We start from the raw sequence: 22,968 nt of genomic DNA, 5'->3' as shown, positions 1-22,968 counted from the left end.
ATGAGTGAATGCGCATCAAGCAAATCAAACCTATTAAGAAACTGGACAAAAGCCGAACGGCTGGCGTCTCGGTAGAAACGGACCGGAAATCGATCGCGTGCCACATCCACCACACAATTAAAATCTCCCACAACAAGCAATCCTGTGCAACCATCCAAACAATACTCCAAGTTTTGGAAAAATTCCCGTCGCTCGGAGATATCGCGAGGAGCGTACACAGATGATAACAGATAAGACAAAGACTCGAAACTGAATTTGACTGTCAGAACCCTACCCACCCCATCAGAAGAAACGAATGTAACATTATCACACAAAAACTGCTGTACCAAGATGGCAACCCCTTGTCGGCCAGAAGTAGAATTATTAAAAAAAGCTACACCTGGCCAAAATTTCAGAACGACATCAGGAAAATCATCAGTAAAAAACGTTTCCTGTAAACAAACAACATCAAAATTAGTAACAAAGTAATCCAGATAATAAGACAGCTTACTAATATTACGCAACCCATTACAATTCAAAACTCCCACCCTTAGTAAATGTACCATGCTAAAGAGAAAGTAAAGGTACAAGAATTGAAAGGAAACTGTCACAAACACAAAAATAACAAGAATAAATGTAAAGATCTAAGCAAATATGCACAAAGTTCAAATAACAATAAATGACAGTCTTACACGAACTGAAACAAACAAACTGTCACAAAAAACACATTTAAGGCTGCGACACCGCCTTCGCCTTCGCCCGAGATATCCGTAGTATTGGCACGTCCGACACCCGTTTTCGTCCACTGCCCTTCTTAGAAGTGTCACCAGGAGACATTGCCACCACACTAGCATACCTCCAACGACGAGGAAGAGGCACCTCCACATCGCCGGCGGTACTCACACCACTAACCGGAAGTGGCGGGAAGTGACGATCAAAATTGCGACTTGCAGCAGGGGTGACTACTTGCCCGTTCCCTGGCCCCACCAGAAACCGTCGATCGTCGGGCAGAAACATCGTCCACCACCCGATGGGTAGCTGCAGCCTTCTTTGAAAGGGGAACCTCCGAATCAACGCGTGGACAAACAGAAATGGTGTCAACATCATGAGGCACTGCACGAGAGGGAGCAGCCGTGTCTACTTCAGCGGCGTCACAAGAAGTAGTAGGCGTGGCCACTTCAGCGTCGTCACTAGAGGAAGTTCGAGGAACAACAAGCTTGGGACAACGTTGACGGACGTGTCCCTGCATATGACAATGTCGGCATATAAATTGGGGCAATCGCGATATAGATGATCCGCCCCAAACATAAATTACATACTTTTGACTGGCGATCATGCTTCACTTTTACCAATACCGCCTTGCCCAAAGGATCAAAACTTTACTACGTACGGCAAAGAGATACACTTCTCACTAAAACACACACGAACATGGCGTATACCTAAGTATATGCCCTGGTCCCTCTTCCACACAATAGGGCTTTTCACCTCACAATCATAATCTTTAAGTTTATTTAGAATAATATCATCGTCGATATATTCGGGTACGTCCATAAATGACACAGTAATAGTACGTTTAGTGACACCATTAGCCGAACAGTGCACACCATTTACAGTTAGACCAGCATCTATAGCCAGGTCCACATCGTCGGGAAGAACAAAAGTTACCTCATATCCACCCGGGCGAGGAACTACGGCAGTGACCGAAGCAGCACCAAACGTAGAAATAACAGAATGGATAACGTCCCCATGGCTTGAAGTTGTCGTTTCCACAAAAACTGTACGACGCATAACTTCCATGACCTTCTTGGTTGATGAAGACATCGTCAAACAACTTGGAAAAATAAAAATCTAGCAAAAAAAAAAGAACTACACGCTCACTAGGCTTAGCTGTTAAATTTACACTAAGGCAATGAGGAGCTCGAAAAACACGTCTGTACTCGTTGACGAGAACCGGCGCTTTCAACGTGGTATGAACGATGACAGTTTAATTCTCTTTCTTATTTGGTGTTTTAAGTGTTACTCTAAAAGAAAATCGTTGTCGCAGCCCAAAATTTCCTAGTTGTGAAATATAAGAGATGCTTTAGGAATTCACTTTTACTGGAGGACGCTGGAAAGTGGAGCCTGATAACTCTGGTTTGCGTTACACATCCCCGGAACTACACGAGTGTCATTTCGGGGGTATGGAAACTGTCGCTCACAGGCGTGTGTGTCATTGACATGGAACACTTAAATTGATCAATTTAGCCTCTGAGAACTTTTCTCAAACGTCTTTTAGTCACATGTTGGTGTTTATGTCTTCTTTATATTTCTTTCGGACCTACTTTCGCAAAATCTGGTATTTTACTCTCGTTACACAGGCCCACATCCCATCACTTACAGATGTGTGTGCAGAATTTAGATTTTAACACGAGCTTGCATCGGGATTAGAATTATTTAATATTCACCTTCTTTTATTCGTCATTTGGCTATACACATTAATTTACCTGTGTTTATTAACGTGTATTTTGGTTTCCATCGGGAGAAGTCGTGTGTACTCGCCTCCTTCTCCCCCTACAACAAAATAGTATTAAACGCTGGTTACCGTCTAGTGGGAGTGCCTCAGAAGTCGCTCTTTTGTCTCTCGCTAAAGAAGTGTATGGATATTAATGAAAGTACGTTGCAAAAACTGGGAATAATTCTCTGACGTTATAGAAACAGAATGAATAAAGGAACAGCACCTGTCACACTCGGCTACTACCGTTCGCGAGTCGGAAGCGTGCCACGTACCGAGTTCCTACTTATCTGAAGACGTTTTCTTCGCGTTTTGCTTTCACTGCTATGTTTTCAATTTTGCTTTTACTGTTTTGTAACTTTTTTTTTTCTTGTTGTTTCTACTCGCCTATTTTGTTTTATACTCCAATAGCAAAGACTCTTGTCGTTATTGGAAAGTTAATTTTCAAATGCACATACATATAAAATAGATATTTGATTTATAAATAAGGTGTGCAATCGTCGGTGTCTCCGAGTGAAGGCTCTCTCTGCTGGGTTATATTTCTAGACAAAGTAATTTTACAAAACGTAGCGAACGAACGTTATGTAAGGAAACTCGAAATATTTGTCGCATCGCCTTTTCTGTGTAGCAGACAGATCCCTCGACAATTGCTTTTTCTTAGGCAAAACGTGCACGAGCGAGACAATTTTGTGAAATAGGGAAACGTTTTAAATTCCATCTGTATAAGACTGCCTTAGATTGATGTGGGCTGGATCTACTCTATTAACGAAGTTTCTGTTTTGTAGATTTCGCACCCTTTGTGCATTCCGAAGATCGACCCGCGAAGATAGTTTATTTCTTTTCTCTCAATATACGTCTGATTGGAGGAGTTTGGTTTAAAGTGAAATGGAACGCGGCTCACGCCACCTGCTTAGAGAGCTGCTACTTTTCTTGAACGATCGCAGGAAATGAATGTTTGAACTTCGTTTTCGAAGCGTGTTTTATCAACTGACTTGTTGATGGAAAAGTTGATTAGTTCCTATAACAAAAATGTTTTCCCAACAGTTTACCATTATAAACACCTAGTATTAAGGCACTTCAATTGAGCCAACCACTTTCTTTCTCTCTTTCGGGAAGGATTTTTATCTCTTAAATCAGAAATTGTGAAAAAAAAGTGAGAGGTATCGATCAGCTCTTTGCGAGACCTACAAATTTCAACGAGAAAAAAAAAAAAAAAAAGTCATCATCACCCGGTATTCCCAGGTGGTCACCCTCCCAAGTACTAACCGGGCCCGCCGTTGCTTAGCTTCGGTGATCGGACGAGAACCGGCGCTTTCAACGTGGTATGAACGATGACAGTTTAATTCTCTTTCTTATTTGGTGTTTTAAGTGTTACTCTAAAGAAAATCGTTGTCGCAGCCCAAAATTTCCTAGTTGTGAAATATAAGAGATGCTTTAGGAATTCACTTTTACTGGAGGACGCTGGAAAGTGGAGCCTGATAACTCTGGTTTGCGTTACACATCCCCGGAACTACACGAGTGTCATTTCGGGGGTATGGAAACTGTCGCTCACAGGCGTGTGTGTCATTGACTTAAATTGATCAATTTAGCCTCTGAGAACTTTTCTCAAACGTCTTTTAGTCACATGTTGGTGTTTATGTCTTCTTTATATTTCTTTCGGACCTACTTTCGCAAAATCTGGTATTTTACTCTCGTTACACAGGCCCACATCCCATCACTTACAGATGTGTGTGCAGAATTTAGATTTTAACACGAGCTTGCATCGGGATTAGAATTATTTAATATTCACCTTCTTTTATTCGTCATTTGGCTATACACATTAATTTACCTGTGTTTATTAACGTGTATTTTGGTTTCCATCGGGAGAAGTCGTGTGTACTCGCCTCCTTCTCCCCTACAACAAAATAGTATTAAACGCTGGTTACCGTCTAGTGGGAGTGCCTCAGAAGTCGCTCTTTTGTCTCTCGCTAAAGAAGTGTATGGATATTAATGAAAGTACGTTGCAAAACTGGGAATAATTCTCTGACGTTATAGAAACAGAATGAATAAAGGAACAGCACCTGTCACACTCGGCTACTACCGTTCGCGAGTCGGAAGCGTGCCACGTACCGAGTTCCTACTTATCTGAAGACGTTTCCTTCGCGTTTTGCTTTCACTGCTATGTTTTCAATTTTGCTTTTACTGTTTTGTAACTTTTTTTTTCTTGTTGTTTTTACTCACCTATTTTGTTTTATACTCCAATAGCAAAGACTTGTCGTTATTGGAAAGTTAATTTTCAAATGTACATACATATAAAATAGATATTTGATTTATAAATAAGGTGTTCAATCGTCGGTGTCTCCGAGTGAAGTCTCTCTCTGCTGGGTTATATTTCTAGACAAAGTAATTTTACAAAACGTAGCGAACGAACGTTATGTAAGGAAACTCGAAATATTTGTCGCATCGCCTTTTCTGTGTAGCAGACAGATCCCTCGACAATTGCTTTTCTTAGGCAAAACGTGCACGAGCGAGACAATTTTGTGAAATAGGGAAACGTTTTAATTTCCATCTGTATAAGACTGCCTTAGATTGATGTGGGCTGGATCTACTCATTAACGAAGTTTCTGTTTTGTAGACTTCGCACCCTTTGTGCATTCCGAAGATCGACCCGCGAAGATAGTTTATTTCTTTTCTCTCAATATACGTCTGATTGGAGGGGTTTGGTTTAAAGTGAAATGGAACGCGGCTCACGCCACCTGCTTAGAGAGCTGCTACTTTTCTTGAACGATCGCAGGAAATGAATGTTTGAACTTCGTTTTCGAAGCGTGTTTTATCAACTGACTTGTTGATGGAAAAGTTGATTAGTTCCTATAACAAAAATGTTTTCCCAACAGTTTACCATTATAAACACTTAGTATTAAGGCACTTCAATTGAGCCAACCACTTTCTTTCTCTCTTTCGGGAAGGATTTTTTATCTCTTAAATCAGAAATTGTGAAAAAAGTGAGAGGTATCGATCAGCTCTTTGCGAGACCTACAAATTTCAACGTGAAAAAAAAAAAAAAAAAAGTCATCATCACCCGGTATTCCCAGGTGGTCACCCTCCCAAGTACTAACCGGGCCCGCCGTTGCTTAGCTTCGGTGATCGGACGAGAACCGGCTTTTTTTTTTTCTCTTTATTTATCCCACCTCAACGAGGGGGTATACACAGAAATACAACAAATAAAACACAAGTTAATGAATTAGCATGTAACAATAACTCTATAGATTACCATGCTGAAAATTACCACAAAGTTAATAAAATTAAGGAAAAAGAAATAAAAGAGGTAATTGGAACAGCAGGTAATCCAACAAACATTATAATGAACATTAACAAACAAGAAATCAATGGATCTTTCATTGGTAACAAAAATATAATGAAATAACAACTTATCTTAACAACGTACACAAGAAATAACCTTGGGCACCTTGGGTTACCAAGCTACCAACATAAGAATACACAGAATAAAAAACATTTAATGAGTTATGTAACAAAGATCTATGATAATGAAGATATATATGTCTCCGTACACGCACTTTAAACATGGAAATTAAATGAATGACGCGATTTCGTGCCAAAGAAACTGAACGAGCAGAACATATAACCTGACGTGCCAAACTTGTAATTAAACGGAATATGTTCCAGCATCTCCTGGGTAACGAAGGATGAGATCCCACTAAGAGGCATCTCCTCCATACCCAGTTTGATATGGGACATCCAAAATAAAATGCCAATAATTTATATACATATGACCACAAGGGCTGTACAAAAGGACATTGGAAAAACAGATGGTCTATGGTTTCTGGCGCCTGGGAACAGAAAGTGCACAACCCTGTGGGATGTCTGTCCATATGTATCAGCTTGACATTTGTGGTAATCGCCCGCAACCAGAGTAAATAATCCACATCACAAACAAAAAAACCAACAAAAGAAGAATAAGCGTTTTTACGAATGCGTTTCCAGTCTCCAGGAGGAACAATATCCCCCCAGTAGAATGGAGCAGGGAAGTTATTAGCGAGTGAAAACTGTATATATCCCACCAGTTGCCGCAGAGATAAACCTTGAAAATGAACTCGATTATCGGAGTGGTCCAGAAAATATAAATCCACAACACATGTGGACGACGGAAGAGGAGCCGGCTGGGTAGACAAAATCGGCAACCACTCCACAGGCAACGCCTCCTTGAGCATATGAAAATGTGAAAAAATTGTGCGGGCATTGGCCAACGGGTCAGCGTCCGTACACATTTCAATCACTGCCCCACCGGAAGAAAAGCAGGGAGCACCTCGTACATTAAATGACGGACCTGAACCAAACCTGCGTTAATAAATTCAGGAAAATGAAATGTTCGGTGGCGAACATCAACAATAGCCGGATTGAAAACAAAGGTTCATCAAAATTTGGGGAAAGAGGAGCTGGGACAATCCCTTTATCCCCAAGAAGAACCTTCCAGGCATGAAACATTTCCTGAATATAGAAAGGTAACGATTTCACAAAACGTGGCAAAATACGGCATTGAAGAATCCGAAAGCTTAAAGAGAGATTACCATAACAAGAAAAAAATCCAGAAAGAAGTTGTCGCAAGGTGGAAGGACAAGAAGCATCCAAACAACGCTGCAACAACTTCAAACGGAATGCGAGTTTACGAGTGTTAACATCAACCAAGTTGATACCTCCACAATCATAACTCCGAATCAGAATACCGTATGCCACTTTATGTATACCTCCCCGCCAAATAAAATCCAGTATACATTTGCGAAATCTAGCCTCAAACTGTCTTGGCAACGGGAGTATATTCAACGGGTACCATAACACCGATGCCACCAAGGAGTTCACCACAAGAGATTTACCCTTTAGCGACAAAGAACGAAATCGCCACGACACCAAGACACGAGATACCCTGCGCAATACACCCTGCCACGTATCTTGCAGCATGACATCGAAATTAGAGTGGAAAACTATTCCCAAAATCCGAATAGGATCCTGGGAAATTCTCAACTCACCAAGGACGAAGTCTGCAGAAGAGGCCAAACACCCAACCCACAAACCCTGACTCTTGGTCCAGTTGATCTTCCCACCAGTAGCTTTGCCAAAAGTTTGGCAGACATCCAACACATGCGGCAAAGATTCGGCGTCTCGTAAGGTTAAGGTGGTATCATCAGCATGCTGATAAGTAAGTGAAGGCGTGGTGAGTAGCACATCACCACCAATACCAGTAATATGTACATTATGGACTAACATATTTCGTAACGGTTCGACACTGAGAACGTAAAGTAGAGCAGACATGGGGCATCCTTGACGAATACCCCGAGTAATAGCAAAATCATTAGTGAGAAATCCATTAAACTTTACACAACTAGAAATAGAAGTATAGCAAAGACGAACCCAATGAACAAAAGTAGAACCAAAACCCATACGCAGAAGAAGTTGAAATAGATAGTCATAGGCCACCCGATCAAAAGCTTGCATCTGATCGAGCTTCAAAAAGATTCCACCCTGGCCGGTACGTGCTAAAGATTGCAATAGCAAAACGAGTGTTAATGGAGTATCAGCAACGTCCCGTCCAGGTATACACCCGGATTGGTCATCTGAAACTAAACTGGAGATCACAGACGAAAGGCGACGAGCCAGCACTTTGGCCAAAAGCTTATAGTCAGTACAAAGCAATGTCAAAGGCCGGCTGTTAGCCGCCAACCGTCGATCCCCCCTTTCGGGATAGGAACAATTACCCCAGAACACATTGTACGGAGCAACTGTGGAGAGTGAAACAGTTGAGACAAGACAGATAAAAAGTCGTCAACAAAAGAGGTAGAAAATATTTGAAAAATTCGGAGGTAAAACCATCCAAACCAGGAGATTTGCCCAGCGGTAAACTGTCTAAAGCAGCGATAACTTCCGGAACCGTGAATGGAGCATCACAAATATTAGCTTGTTCACTGGAAAGAGTTCGATCAACAAATGAGAGAACTAAATCTATGTCTGCCTGCAGAACGATATCCTTAGAGTACAGTGCGGAATAATACTGATGTAAAACAGCAGCGATATCTTCCACACCGGACACCTCCACACCCCTATCAGTGAGCATGGATCTAAACTCAATTCTGCTTTGACGGACCTTTTCCATACGAAGAAAGTAAGATGTAGATCTCTCACCCTCCTCAAACCAACGAATATGAGATCGAATCCTCGCCCCTCTATGGTATCGTGATCCAAAGTCTCCAATGCATCTTCAAGTTCATACAATTTGACCTTAGATCTACCAGGGAAACGGGTCAGTTTTCGAAGCTCACGATTGATGGACGACTCAAGCTGACATTTGCGAGAACGGGATGCCCGCGCACGAAGAATCGAATAACGCTCGGTAAGTATACGGAACGCGCATTTCAATTGTTCATACCATTTAATTTTATCAGTCCCATAAACTGACCAACTACGACTTCTGGCGATCAACAGCTTAATGGCTTTCACATATTCGGCATCCCTCAATAACTGGTTATTGAAGTGCCAGAAATTAGGACCTCTGACAATTGGTCGCAGAGTAAGGTCGAAGCCCAATAAAGCGTGATCTGTAGCAGGAAACCACAACGTACGGAAACGTTGGACAGTCCCCTGCAAGGTAGAAGAAAGCAAAACCCTGTCAATACGTGACGACATCATCTCACCATTAACAAAACGCTTCCATGTGAAACCAGGTGTAGTCGGCGATATGAGTGAATGCGCATCAAGCAAATCAAACCTATTAAGAAACTGGACAAAAGCCGAACGGCTGGCGTCTCGGTAGAAACGGACCGGAAATCGATCGCGTGCCACATCCACCACACAATTAAAATCTCCCACAACAAGCAATCCTGTGCAACCATCCAAACAATACTCCAAGTTTTGGAAAAATTCCCGTCGCTCGGAGATATCGCGAGGAGCGTACACAGATGATAACAGATAAGACAAAGACTCGAAACTGAATTTGACTGTCAGAACCCTACCCACCCCATCAGAAGAAACGAATGTAACATTATCACACAAAACTGCTGTACCAAGATGGCAACCCTTGTCGGCCAGAAGTAGAATTATTAAAAAAAGCTACACCTGGCCAAAATTTCAGAACGACATCAGGAAAATCATCAGTAAAAACGTTTCCTGTAAACAAACAACATCAAAATTAGTAACAAAGTAATCCAGATAATAAGACAGCTTACTAATATTACGCAACCCATTACAATTCAAAACTCCCACCCTTAGTAAATGTACCATGCTAAAGAGAAAGTAAAGGTACAAGAATTGAAAGGAAACTGTCACAAACACAAAAATAACAAGAATAAATGTAAAGATCTAAGCAAATATGCACAAAGTTCAAATAACAATAAATGACAGTCTTACACGAACTGAAACAAACAAACTGTCACAAAAAACATTTAAGGCTGCGACACCGCCTTCGCCTTCGCCCGAGATATCCGTAGTATTGGCACGTCCGACACCCGTTTTCGTCCACTGCCCTTCTTAGAAGTGTCACCAGGAGACATTGCCACCACACTAGCATACCTCCAACGACGAGGAAGAGGCACCTCCACATCGCCGGCGGTACTCACACCACTAACCGGAAGTGGCGGGAAGTGACGATCAAAATTGCGACTTGCAGCAGGGGTGACTACTTGCCCGTTCCCTGGCCCCACCAGAAACCGTCGATCGTCGGGCAGAAACATCGTCCACCACCCGATGGGTAGCTGCAGCCTTCTTTGAAAGGGGAACCTCCGAATCAACGCGTGGACAAACAGAAATGGTGTCAACATCATGAGGCACTGCACGAGAGGGAGCAGCCGTGTCTACTTCAGCGGCGTCACGAGAAGTAGTAGGCGTGGCCACTTCAGCGTCGTCACTAGAGGAAGTTCGAGGAACAACAAGCTTGGGACAACGTTGACGGACGTGTCCCTGCATATGACAATGTCGGCATATAAATTGGGGCAATCGCGATATAGATGATCCGCCCCAAACATAAATTACATACTTTTGACTGGCGATCATGCTTCACTTTTACCAATACCGCCTTGCCCAAAGGATCAAAAACTTTACTACGTACGGCAAAGAGATACACTTCTCACTAAAACACACACGAACATGGCGTATACCTAAGTATATGCCCTGGTCCCTCTTCCACACAATAGGGCTTTTCACCTCACAATCATAATCTTTAAGTTTATTTAGAATAATATCATCGTCGATATATTCGGGTACGTCCATAAATGACACAGTAATAGTACGTTTAGTGACACCATTAGCCGAACAGTGCACACCATTTACAGTTAGACCAGCATCTATAGCCAGGTCCACATCGTCGGGAAGAACAAAAGTTACCTCATATCCACCCGGGCGAGGAACTACGGCAGTGACCGAAGCAGCACCAAACGTAGAAATAACAGAATGGATAACGTCCCCATGGCTTGAAGTTGTCGTTTCCACAAAACTGTACGACGCATAACTTCCATGACCTTCTTGGTTGATGAAGACATCGTCAAACAACTTGGAAAATAAAAATCTAGCAAAAAAAAAAAAACTACACGCTCACTAGGCTTAGCTGTTAAATTTACACTAAGGCAATGAGGAGCTCGAAAACACGTCTGTACTCGTTGACGAGAACCGGCGCTTTCAACGTGGTATGAACGATGACAGTTTAATTCTCTTTCTTATTTGGTGTTTTAAGTGTTACTCTAAAGAAAATCGTTGTCGCAGCCCAAAATTTCCTAGTTGTGAAATATAAGAGATGCTTTAGGAATTCACTTTTACTGGAGGACGCTGGAAAGTGGAGCCTGATAACTCTGGTTTGCGTTACACATCCCCGGAACTACACGAGTGTCATTTCGGGGGTATGGAAACTGTCGCTCACAGGCGTGTGTGTCATTGACATGGAACACTTAAATTGATCAATTTAGCCTCTGAGAACTTTTCTCAAACGTCTTTTAGTCACATGTTGGTGTTTATGTCTTCTTTATATTTCTTTCGGACCTACTTTCGCAAAATCTGGTATTTTACTCTCGTTACACAGGCCCACATCCCATCACTTACAGATGTGTGTGCAGAATTTAGATTTTAACACGAGCTTGCATCGGGATTAGAATTATTTAATATTCACCTTCTTTTATTCGTCATTTGGCTATACACATTAATTTACCTGTGTTTATTAACGTGTATTTTGGTTTCCATCGGGAGAAGTCGTGTGTACTCGCCTCCTTCTCCCCTACAACAAAATAGTATTAAACGCTGGTTACCGTCTAGTGGGAGTGCCTCAGAAGTCGCTCTTTTGTCTCTCGCTAAAGAAGTGTATGGATATTAATGAAAGTACGTTGCAAAACTGGGAATAATTCTCTGACGTTATAGAAACAGAATGAATAAAGGAACAGCACCTGTCACACTCGGCTACTACCGTTCGCGAGTCGGAAGCGTGCCACGTACCGAGTTCCTACTTATCTGAAGACGTTTCCTTCGCGTTTTGCTTTCACTGCTATGTTTTCAATTTTGCTTTTACTGTTTTGTAACTTTTTTTTCTTGTTGTTTCTACTCACCTATTTTGTTTTATACTCAATAGCAAAGACTCTTGTCGTTATTGGAAAGTTAATTTTCAAATGTACATACATATAAAATAGATATTTGATTTATAAATAAGGTGTTCAATCGTCGGTGTCTCCGAGTGAAGTCTCTCTCTGCTGGGTTATATTTCTAGACAAAGTAATTTTACAAAACGTAGCGAACGAACGTTATGTAAGGAAACTCGAAATATTTGTCGCATCGCCTTTTCTGTGTAGCAGACAGATCCCTCGACAATTGCTTTTTCTTAGGCAAAACGTGCACGAGCGAGACAATTTTGTGAAATAGGGAAACGTTTTAAATTCCATCTGTATAAGACTGCCTTAGATTGATGTGGGCTGGATCTACTCATTAACGAAGTTTCTGTTTTGTAGATTTCGCACCCTTTGTGCATTCCGAAGATCGACCCGCGAAGATAGTTTATTTCTTTTCTCTCAATATACGTCTGATTGGAGGGGTTTGGTTTAAAGTGAAATGGAACGCGGCTCACGCCACCTGCTTAGAGAGCTGCTACTTTTCTTGAACGATCGCAGGAAATGAATGTTTGAACTTCGTTTTCGAAGCGTGTTTTATCAACTGACTTGTTGATGGAAAAGTTGATTAGTTCCTATAACAAAAATGTTTTCCCAACAGTTTACCATTATAAACACTTAGTATTAAGGCACTTCAATTGAGCCAACCACTTTCTTTCTCTCTTTCGGGAAGGATTTTTTATCTCTTAAATCAGAAATTGTGAAAAAAAAAGTGAGAGGTATCGATCAGCTCTTTGCGAGACCTACAAATCTCAACGTGAAAAAAAAAAAAAAAGTCATCATCACCCGGTATTCCCAGGTGGTCACCCTCCCAAGTACTAACCGGGCCCGCCGTTGCTTAGCTTCGGTGATCGGACGAGAACCGGCGCTTTCAACGTGGTATGAACGATGACAGTTTAATTCTCTTTCTTATTTGGTGTTTTAAGTGTTACTCTAAAAGAAAATCGTTGTCGCAGCCCAAAATTTCCTAGTTGTGAAATATAAGAGATGCTTTAGGAATTCACTTTTACTGGAGGACGCTGGAAAGTGGAGCCTGATAACTCTGGTTTGCGTTACACATCCCCGGAACTACACGAGTGTCATTTCGGGGGTATGGAAACTGTCGCTCACAGGCGTGTGTGTCATTGACATGGAACACTTAAATTGATCAATTTAGCCTCTGAGAACTTTTCTCAAACGTCTTTTAGTCACATGTTGGTGTTTATGTCTTCTTTATATTTCTTTCGGACCTACTTTCGCAAAATCTGGTATTTTACTCTCGTTACACAGGCCCACATCCCATCACTTACAGATGTGTGTGCAGAATTTAGATTTTAACACGAGCTTGCATCGGGATTAGAATTATTTAATATTCACCTTCTTTTATTCGTCATTTGGCTATACACATTAATTTACCTGTGTTTATTAACGTGTATTTTGGTTTCCATCGGGAGAAGTCGTGTGTACTCGCCTCCTTCTCCCCTACAACAAAATAGTATTAAACGCTGGTTACCGTCTAGTGGGAGTGCCTCAGAAGTCGCTCTTTTGTCTCTCGCTAAAGAAGTGTATGGATATTAATGAAAGTACGTTGCAAAACTGGGAATAATTCTCTGACGTTATAGAAACAGAATGAATAAAGGAACAGCACCTGTCACACTCGGCTACTACCGTTCGCGAGTCGGAAGCGTGCCACGTACCGAGTTCCTACTTATCTGAAGACGTTTCCTTCGCGTTTTGCTTGCACTGCTATGTTTTCAATTTTGCTTTTACTGTTTTGTAACTTTTTTTTTTCTTGTTGTTTCTACTCACCTATTTTGTTTTATACTCCAATAGCAAAGACTCTTGTCGTTATTGGAAAGTTAATTTTCAAATGTACATACATATAAAATAGATATTTGATTTATAAATAAGGTGTTCAATCGTCGGTGTCTCCGAGTGAAGTCTCTCTCTGCTGGGTTATATTTCTAGACAAAGTAATTTTACAAAACGTAGCGAACGAACGTTATGTAAGGAAACTCGAAATATTTGTCGCATCGCCTTTTCTGTGTAGCAGACAGATCCCTCGACAATTGCTTTTTTCTTAGGCAAAACGTGCACGAGCGAGACAATTTTGTGAAATAGGGAAACGTTTTAAATTCCATCTGTATAAGACTGCCTTAGATTGATGTGGGCTGGATCTACTCATTAACGAAGTTTCTGTTTTGTAGATTTCGCACCCTTTGTGCATTCCGAAGATCGACCCGCGAAGATAGTTTATTTCTTTTCTCTCCAATATACGTCTGATTGGAGGAGTTTGGTTTAAAGTGAAATGGAACGCGGCTCACGCCACCTGCTTAGAGAGCTGCTACTTTTCTTGAACGATCGCAGGAAATGAATGTTTGAACTTCGTTTTCGAAGCGTGTTTTATCAACTGACTTGTTGATGGAAAAGTTGATTAGTTCCTATAACAAAATGTTTTCCCAACAGTTTACCATTATAAACACTTAGTATTAAGGCACTTCAATTGAGCCAACCAATTTCTTTCTCTCTTTCGGGAAGGATTTTTTATCTCTTAAATCAGAAATTGTGAAAAAAAGTGAGAGGTATCGATCAGCTCTTTGCGAGACCTACAAATTTCAACGTGAAAAAAAAAAAAAAAAAAGTCATCATCACCCGGTATTCCCAGGTGGTCACCCTCCCAAGTACTAACCGGGCCCGCCGTTGCTTAGCTTCGGTGATCGGACGAGAACCGGCGCTTTCAACGTGGTATGAACGATGACAGTTTAATTCTCTTTCTTATTTGGTGTTTTAAGTGTTACTCTAAAGAAAATCGTTGTCGCAGCCCAAAATTTCCTAGTTGTGAAATATAAGAGATGCTTTAGGAATTCACTTTTACTGGAGGACGCTGGAAAGTGGAGCCTGATAACTCTGGTTTGCGTTACACATCCCCGGAACTACACGAGTGTCATTTCGGGGGTATGGAAACTGTCGCTCACAGGCGTGTGTGTCATTGACTTAAATTGATCAATTTAGCCTCTGAGAACTTTTCTCAAACGTCTTTTAGTCACATGTTGGTGTTTATGTCTTCTTTATATTTCTTTCGGACCTACTTTCGCAAAATCTGGTATTTTACTCTCGTTACACAGGCCCACATCCCATCACTTACAGATGTGTGTGCAGAATTTAGATTTTAACACGAGCTTGCATCGGGATTAGAATTATTTAATATTCACCTTCTTTTATTCGTCATTTGGCTATACACATTAATTTACCTGTGTTTATTAACGTGTATTTTGGTTTCCATCGGGAGAAGTCGTGTGTACTCGCCTCCTTCTCCCCCTACAACAAAATAGTATTAAACGCTGGTTACCGTCTAGTGGGAGTGCCTCAGAAGTCGCTCTTTTGTCTCTCGCTAAAGAAGTGTATGGATATTAATGAAAGTACGTTGCAAAACTGGGAATAATTCTCTGACGTTATAGAAACAGAATGAATAAAGGAACAGCACCTGTCACACTCGGCTACTACCGTTCGCGAGTCGGAAGCGTGCCACGTACCGAGTTCCTACTTATCTGAAGACGTTTCCTTCGCGTTTTGCTTGCACTGCTATGTTTACAATTTTGCTTTTACTGTTTTGTAACTCTTTTTTTTCTTGTTGTTTCTACTCACCTATTTTGTTTTATACTCCAATAGCAAAGACTCTTGTCGTTATTGGAAAGTTAATTTTCAAATGTACATACATATAAAATAGATATTTGATTTATAAATAAGGTGTTCAATCGTCGGTGTCTCCGAGTGAAGTCTCTCTCTGCTGGGTTATATTTCTAGACAAAGTAATTTTACAAAACGTAGCGAACGAACGTTATGTAAGGAAACTCGAAATATTTGTCGCATCGCCTTTTCTGTGTAGCAGACAGATCCCTCGACAATTGCTTTTTCTCAGGCAAAACGTGCACGAGCGAGACAATTTTGTGAAATAGGGAAACGTTTTAAATTCCATCTGTATAAGACTGCCTTAGATTGATGTGGGCTGGATCTACTCATTAACGAAGTTTCTGTTTTGTAGATTTCGCACCCTTTGTGCATTCCGAAGATCGACCCGCGAAGATAGTTTATTTCTTTCTCCAATATACGTCTGATTGAGAGGGTTTGGTTTAAAGTGAAATGGAACGCGGCTCACGCCACCTGCTTAGAGAGCTGCTACTTTTCTTGAACGATCGCAGGAAATGAATGTTTGAACTTCGTTTTCGAAGCGTGTTTTATCAACTGACTTGTTGATGGAAAAGTTGATTAGTTCCTATAACAAAAATGTTTTCCCAACAGTTTACCATTATAAACACTTAGTATTAAGGCACTTCAATTGAGCCAACCACTTTCTTTCTCTCTTTCGGGAAGGATTTTTATCTCTTAAATCAGAAATTGTGAAAAAAGTGAGAGGTATCGATCAGCTCTTTGCGAGACCTACAAATTTCAACGTGAAAAAAAAAAAAAAAAAAGTCATCATCACCCGGTATTCCCAGGTGGTCACCCTCCCAAGTACTAACCGGGCCCGCCGTTGCTTAGCTTCGGTGATCGGACGAGAACCGGCGCTTTCAACGTGGTATGAACGATGACAGTTTAATTCTCTTTCTTATTTGGTGTTTTAAGTGTTACTCTAAAAGAAAATCGTTGTCGCAGCCCAAAATTTCCTAGTTGTGAAATATAAGAGATGCTTTAGGAATTCACTTTTACTGGAGGACGCTGGAAAGTGGAGCCTGATAACTCTGGTTTGCGTTACACATCCCCGGAACTACACGAGTGTCATTTCGGGGGTATGGAAACTGTCGCTCACAGGCGTGTGTGTCATTCACATGGAACACTTAAATTGATCAATTTAGCCTCTGAGAACTTTTCTCAAACGTCTTTTAGTCACATGTTGGTGTTTATGTCTTCTTTATATTTCTTTCGGACCTACTTTCGCAAAATCTGGTATTTTACTCTCGTTACACAGGCCCACATCCCATCACTTACAGATGTGTGTGCAGAATTTAGATTTTAACACGAGCTTGCATCGGGATTAGAATTATTTAATATTCACCTTCTTTTATTCGTCATTTGGCTATACACATTAATTTACCTGTGTTTATTAACGTGTATTTTGGTTTCCATCGGGAGAAGTCGTGTGTACTCGCCTCCTTCTCCCCTACAACAAAATAGTATTAAACGCTGGTTACCGTCTAGTGGGAGTGCCTCAGAAGTCGCTCTTTTGTCTCTCGCTAAAGAAGTGTATGGATATTAATGAAAGTACGTTGCAAAACTGGGAATAATTCTCTGACGTTATAGAAACAGAATGAATAAAGGAACAGCACCTGTCACACTCGGCTACTACCGTTCGCGAGTCGGAAGCGTGCCACGTACCGAGTTCCTACTTATCTGAAGACGTTTCCTTCGCGTTTTGCTTTCACTGCTATGTTTTCAATTTTGCTTTTACTGTTTTGTAACTTTTTTTTCTTGTTGTTTCTACTCACCTATTTTGTTTTATACTCCAATAGCAAAGACTCTTGTCGTTATTGGAAAGTTAATTTTCAAATGTACATACATATAAAATAGATATTTGATTTATAAATAAGGTGTGCAATCGTCGGTGTCTCCGAGTGAAGGCTCTCTCTGCTGGGTTATATTTCTAGACAAAGTAATTTTACAAAACGTAGCGAACGAACGTTATGTAAGGAAACTCGAAATATTTGTCGCATCGCCTTTTCTGTGTAGCAGACAGATCCCTCGACAATTGCTTTTTCTTAGGCAAAACGTGCACGAGCGAGACAATTTTGTGAAATAGGGAAACGTTTTAAATTCCATCTGTATAAGACTGCCTTAGATTGATGTGGGCTGGATCTACTCATTAACGAAGTTTCTGTTTTGTAGATTTCGCACCCTTTGTGCATTCCGAAGATCGACCCGCGAAGATAGTTTATTTCTTTTCTCTCAATATACGTCTGATTGGAGGGGTTTGGTTTAAAGTGAAATGGAACGCGGCTCACGCCACCTGCTTAGAGAGCTGCTACTTTTCTTGAACGATCGCAGGAAATGAATGTTTGAACTTCGTTTTCGAAGCGTGTTTTATCAACTGACTTGTTGATGGAAAAGTTGATTAGTTCCTATAACAAAATGTTTTCCCAACAGTTTACCATTATAAACACCTAGTATTAAGGCACTTCAATTGAGCCAACCACTTTCTTTCTCTCTTTCGGGAAGGATTTTTTATCTCTTAAATCAGAAATTGTGAAAAAAGTGAGAGGTATCGATCAGCTCTTTGCGAGACCTACAAATTTCAACGTGAAAAAAAAAAAAAAAAGTCATCATCACCCGGTATTCCCAGGTGGTCACCCTCCCAAGTACTAACCGGGCCCGCCGTTGCTTAGCTTCGGTGATCGGACGAGAACCGGCTTTTTTTTTTTTTTTTCTTTATTTATCCCACCTCAACGAGGGGGTATACACAGAAATACAACAAATAAAACACAAGTTAATGAATTAGCATGTAACAATAACTCTGTAGATTACCATGCTGAAAATTACCACAAAGTTAATAAAATTAAGGAAAAAGAAATAAAAGAGGTAATTGGAACAGCAGGTAATCCAACAAACATTATAATGAACATTAACAAACAAGAAATCAATGGATCTTGCATTGGTAACAAAAATATAATGAAATAACAACTTATCTTAACAACGTACACAAGAAATAACCTTGGGCACCTTGGGTTACCAAGCTACCAACATAAGAATACACAGAATAAAAAAAACATTTAATGAGTTATGTAACAAAGATCTATGATAATGAAGATATATATGTCTCCGTACACGCACTTTAAACATGGAAATTAAATGAATGACGCGATTTCGTGCCAAAGAAACTGAACGAGCAGAACATATAACCTGACGTGCCAAACTTGTAATTAAACGGAATATGTTCCAGCATCTCCTGGGTAACGAAGGATGAGATCCCACTAAGAGGCATCTCCTCCATACCCAGTTTGATATGGGACATCCAAAATAAAATGCCAATAATTTATATACATATGACCACAAGGGCTGTACAAAAGGACATTGGAAAAACAGATGGTCTATGGTTTCTGGCGCCTGGGAACAGAAAGTGCACAACCCTGTGGGATGTCTGTCCATATGTATCAGCTTGACATTTGTGGTAATCGCCCGCAACCAGAGTAAATAATCCACATCACAAACAAAAAAACCAACAAAAGAAGAATAAGCGTTTTACGAATGCGTTTCCAGTCTCCAGGAGGAACAATATCCCCAGTAGAATGGAGCAGGGAAGTTATTAGCGAGTGAAAACTGTATATATCCCACCAGTTGCCGCAGAGATAAACCTTGAAAATGAACTCGATTATCAGGAGTGGTCCAGAAAATATAAATCCACAACACATGTGGACGACGGAAGAGGAGCCGGCTGGGTAGACAAAATCGGCAACCACTCCACAGGCAACGCCTCCTTGAGCATATGAAAATGTGAAAAAATTGTGCGGGCATTGGCCAACGGGTCAGCGTCCGTACACATTTCAATCACTGCCCCCACCGGAAGAAAAGCAGGAGCACCTCGTACATTAAATGACGGACCTGAACCAAACCTGCGTTAATAAATTCAGGAAAATGAAATGTTCGGTGGCGAACATCAACAATAGCCGGATTGAAAAACAAAGGTTCATCAAAATTTGGGGAAAGAGGAGCTGGGACAATCCCTTTATCCCCAAGAAGAACCTTCCAGGCATGAAACATTTCCTGAATATAGAAAGGTAACGATTTCACAAAACGTGGCAAAATACGGCATTGAAGAATCCGAAAGCTTAAAGAGAGATTACCATAACAAGAAAAAATCCAGAAAGAAGTTGTCGCAAGGTGGAAGGACAAGAAGCATCCAAACAACGCTGCAACAACTTCAAACGGAATGCGAGTTTACGAGTGTTAACATCAACCAAGTTGATACCTCCACAATCATAACTCCGAATCAGAATACCGTATGCCACTTTATGTATACCTCCCCGCCAAATAAAATCCAGTATACATTTGCGAAATCTAGCCTCAAACTGTCTTGGCAACGGGAGTATATTCAACGGGTACCATAACACCGATGCCACCAAGGAGTTCACCACAAGAGATTTACCCTTTAGCGACAAAGAACGAAATCGCCACGACACCAAGACACGAGATACCCTGCGCAATACACCCTGCCACGTATCTTGCAGCATGACATCGAAATTAGAGTGGAAAACTATTCCCAAAATCCGAATAGGATCCTGGGAAATTCTCAACTCACCAAGGACGAAGTCTGCAGAAGAGGCCAAACACCCAACCCACAAACCCTGACTCTTGGTCCAGTTGATCTTCCCACCAGTAGCTTTGCCAAAAGTTTGGCAGACATCCAACACATGCGGCAAAGATTCGGCGTCTCGTAAGGTTAAGGTGGTATCATCAGCATGCTGATAAGTAAGTGAAGGCGTGGTGAGTAGCACATCACCACCAATACCAGTAATATGTACATTATGGACTAACATATTTCGTAACGGTTCGACACTGAGAACGTAAAGTAGAGCAGACATGGGGCATCCTTGACGAATACCCCGAGTAATAGCAAAATCATTAGTGAGAAATCCATTAAACTTTACACAACTAGAAATAGAAGTATAGCAAAGACGAACCCAATGAACAAAAGTAGAACCAAAACCCATACGCAGAAGAAGTTGAAATAGATAGTCATAGGCCACCCGATCAAAGCTTGCATCTGATCGAGCTTCAAAAAGATTCCACCCTGGCCGGTACGTGCTAAAGATTGCAATAGCAAAACGAGTGTTAATGGAGTATCAGCAACGTCCCGTCCAGGTATACACCCGGATTGGTCATCTGAAACTAAACTGGAGATCACAGACGAAAGGCGACGAGCCAGCACTTTGGCCAAAAGCTTATAGTCAGTACAAAGCAATGTCAAAGGCCGGCTGTTAGCCGCCAACCGTCGATCCCCCTTTCGGGATAGGAACAATTACCCCAGAACACATTGTACGGAGCAACTGTGGAGAGTGAAACAGTTGAGACAAGACAGATAAAAAGTCGTCAACAAAAAGAGGTAGAAAATATTTGAAAAATTCGGAGGTAAAACCATCCAAACCAGGAGATTTGCCCAGCGGTAAACTGTCTAAAGCAGCGATAACTTCCGGAACCGTGAATGGAGCATCACAAATATTAGCTTGTTCACTGGAAAGAGTTCGATCAACAAATGAGAGAACTAAATCTATGTCTGCCTGCAGAACGATATCCTTAGAGTACAGTGCGGAATAATACTGATGTAAAACAGCAGCGATATCTTCCACACCGGACACCTCCACACCCCTATCAGTGAGCATGGATCTAAACTCAATTCTGCTTTGACGGACCTTTTCCATACGAAGAAAGTAAGACGTAGATCTCTCACCCTCCTCAAACCAACGAATATGAGATCGAATCCTCGCCCCCTCTATGGTATCGTGATCCAAAGTCTCCAATGCATCTTCAAGTTCATACAATTTGACCTTAGATCTACCAGGGAAACGGGTCAGTTTCGAAGCTCACGATTGATGGACGACTCAAGCTGACATTTGCGAGAACGGGATGCCCGCGCACGAAGAATCGAATAACGCTCGGTAAGTAAACGGAACGCGCATTTCAATTGTTCATACCATTTAATTTTATCAGTCCCATAAACTGACCAACTACGACTTCTGGCGATCAACAGCTTAATGGCTTTCACATATTCGGCATCCCTCAATAACTGGTTATTGAAGTGCCAGAAATTAGGACCTCTGACAATTGGTCGCAGAGTAAGGTCGAAGCCCAATAAAGCGTGATCTGTAGCAGGAAACCACAACGTACGGAAACGTTGGACAGTCCCCTGCAAGGTAGAAGAAAGCAAAACCCTGTCAATACGTGACGACATCATCTCACCATTAACAAAACGCTTCCATGTGAAACCAGGTGTAGTCGGCGATATGAGTGAATGCGCATCAAGCAAATCAAACCTATTAAGAAACTGGACAAAGCCGAACGGCTGGCGTCTCGGTAGAAACGGACCGGAAATCGATCGCGTGCCACATCCACCACACAATTAAAATCTCCCACAACAAGCAATCCTGTGCAACCATCCAAACAATACTCCAAGTTTTGGAAAATTCCCGTCGCTCGGAGATATCGCGAGGAGCGTACACAGATGATAACAGATAAGACAAAGACTCGAAACTGAATTTGACTGTCAGAACCCTACCCACCCCATCAGAAGAAACGAATGTAACATTATCACACAAAAACTGCTGTACCAAGATGGCAACCCCTTGTCGGCCAGAAGTAGAATTATTAAAAAAAGCTACACCTGGCCAAAATTTCAGAACGACATCAGGAAAATCATCAGTAAAAAACGTTTCCTGTAAACAAACAACATCAAAATTAGTAACAAAGTAATCCAGATAATAAGACCAGCTTACTAACATTACGCAACCATTACAATTCAAAACTCCCACCCTTAGTAAATGTACCATGCTAAAGAGAAAGTAAAGGTACAAGAATTGAAAGGAAACTGTCACAAACACAAAAATAACAAGAATAAATGTAAAGATCTAAGCAAATATGCACAAAGTTCAAATAACAATAAATGACAGTCTTACACGAACTGAAACAAACAAACTGTCACAAAAAAACACATTTAAGGCTGCGACACCGCCTTCGCCTTCGCCCGAGATATCCGTAGTATTGGCGTCCGACACCCGTTTTCGTCCACTGCCCTTCTTAGAAGTGTCACCAGGAGACATTGCCACCACACTAGCATACCTCCAACGACGAGGAAGAGGCACCTCCACATCGCCGGCGGTACTCACACCACTAACCGGAAGTGGCGGGAAGTGA

The 22,968-nt window shown here is 41.3% G+C and overlaps 4 non-coding genes across 4 annotated transcripts; all 4 read right to left on the bottom strand.

Annotated features, from left to right (window-relative positions):
* Positions 1-3,687: 3,687 nt before the first annotated feature.
* On the bottom strand, positions 3,688-3,806 carry LOC143243558 (5S ribosomal RNA). The gene has a single exon (XR_013024676.1). It is a non-coding gene; the product is annotated as a 5S ribosomal RNA (ribosomal RNA).
* A 9,061-nt stretch (positions 3,807-12,867) lies between these two features.
* On the bottom strand, positions 12,868-12,986 carry LOC143243554 (5S ribosomal RNA). Its single transcript, XR_013024672.1, has one exon. It is a non-coding gene; the product is annotated as a 5S ribosomal RNA (ribosomal RNA).
* A 1,726-nt stretch (positions 12,987-14,712) lies between these two features.
* Positions 14,713-14,831, bottom strand: LOC143243517 (5S ribosomal RNA). The gene has a single exon (XR_013024641.1). It is a non-coding gene; the product is annotated as a 5S ribosomal RNA (ribosomal RNA).
* Positions 14,832-16,543: 1,712 nt separating this feature from the next.
* On the bottom strand, positions 16,544-16,662 carry LOC143243425 (5S ribosomal RNA). The gene has a single exon (XR_013024553.1). It is a non-coding gene; the product is annotated as a 5S ribosomal RNA (ribosomal RNA).
* Between the last annotated feature and the right edge of the window lie 6,306 nt (positions 16,663-22,968).

The sequence above is a fragment of the Tachypleus tridentatus genome, unplaced genomic scaffold, assembly GCF_004210375.1.
Source record: "Tachypleus tridentatus isolate NWPU-2018 unplaced genomic scaffold, ASM421037v1 Hic_cluster_2, whole genome shotgun sequence".
Classification (NCBI taxonomy): domain Eukaryota; kingdom Metazoa; phylum Arthropoda; class Merostomata; order Xiphosura; family Limulidae; genus Tachypleus; species Tachypleus tridentatus.
The sequence above is the reverse complement of the archived record's forward strand: the minus strand, read 5'-3'. Positions and strand labels throughout refer to the sequence as shown.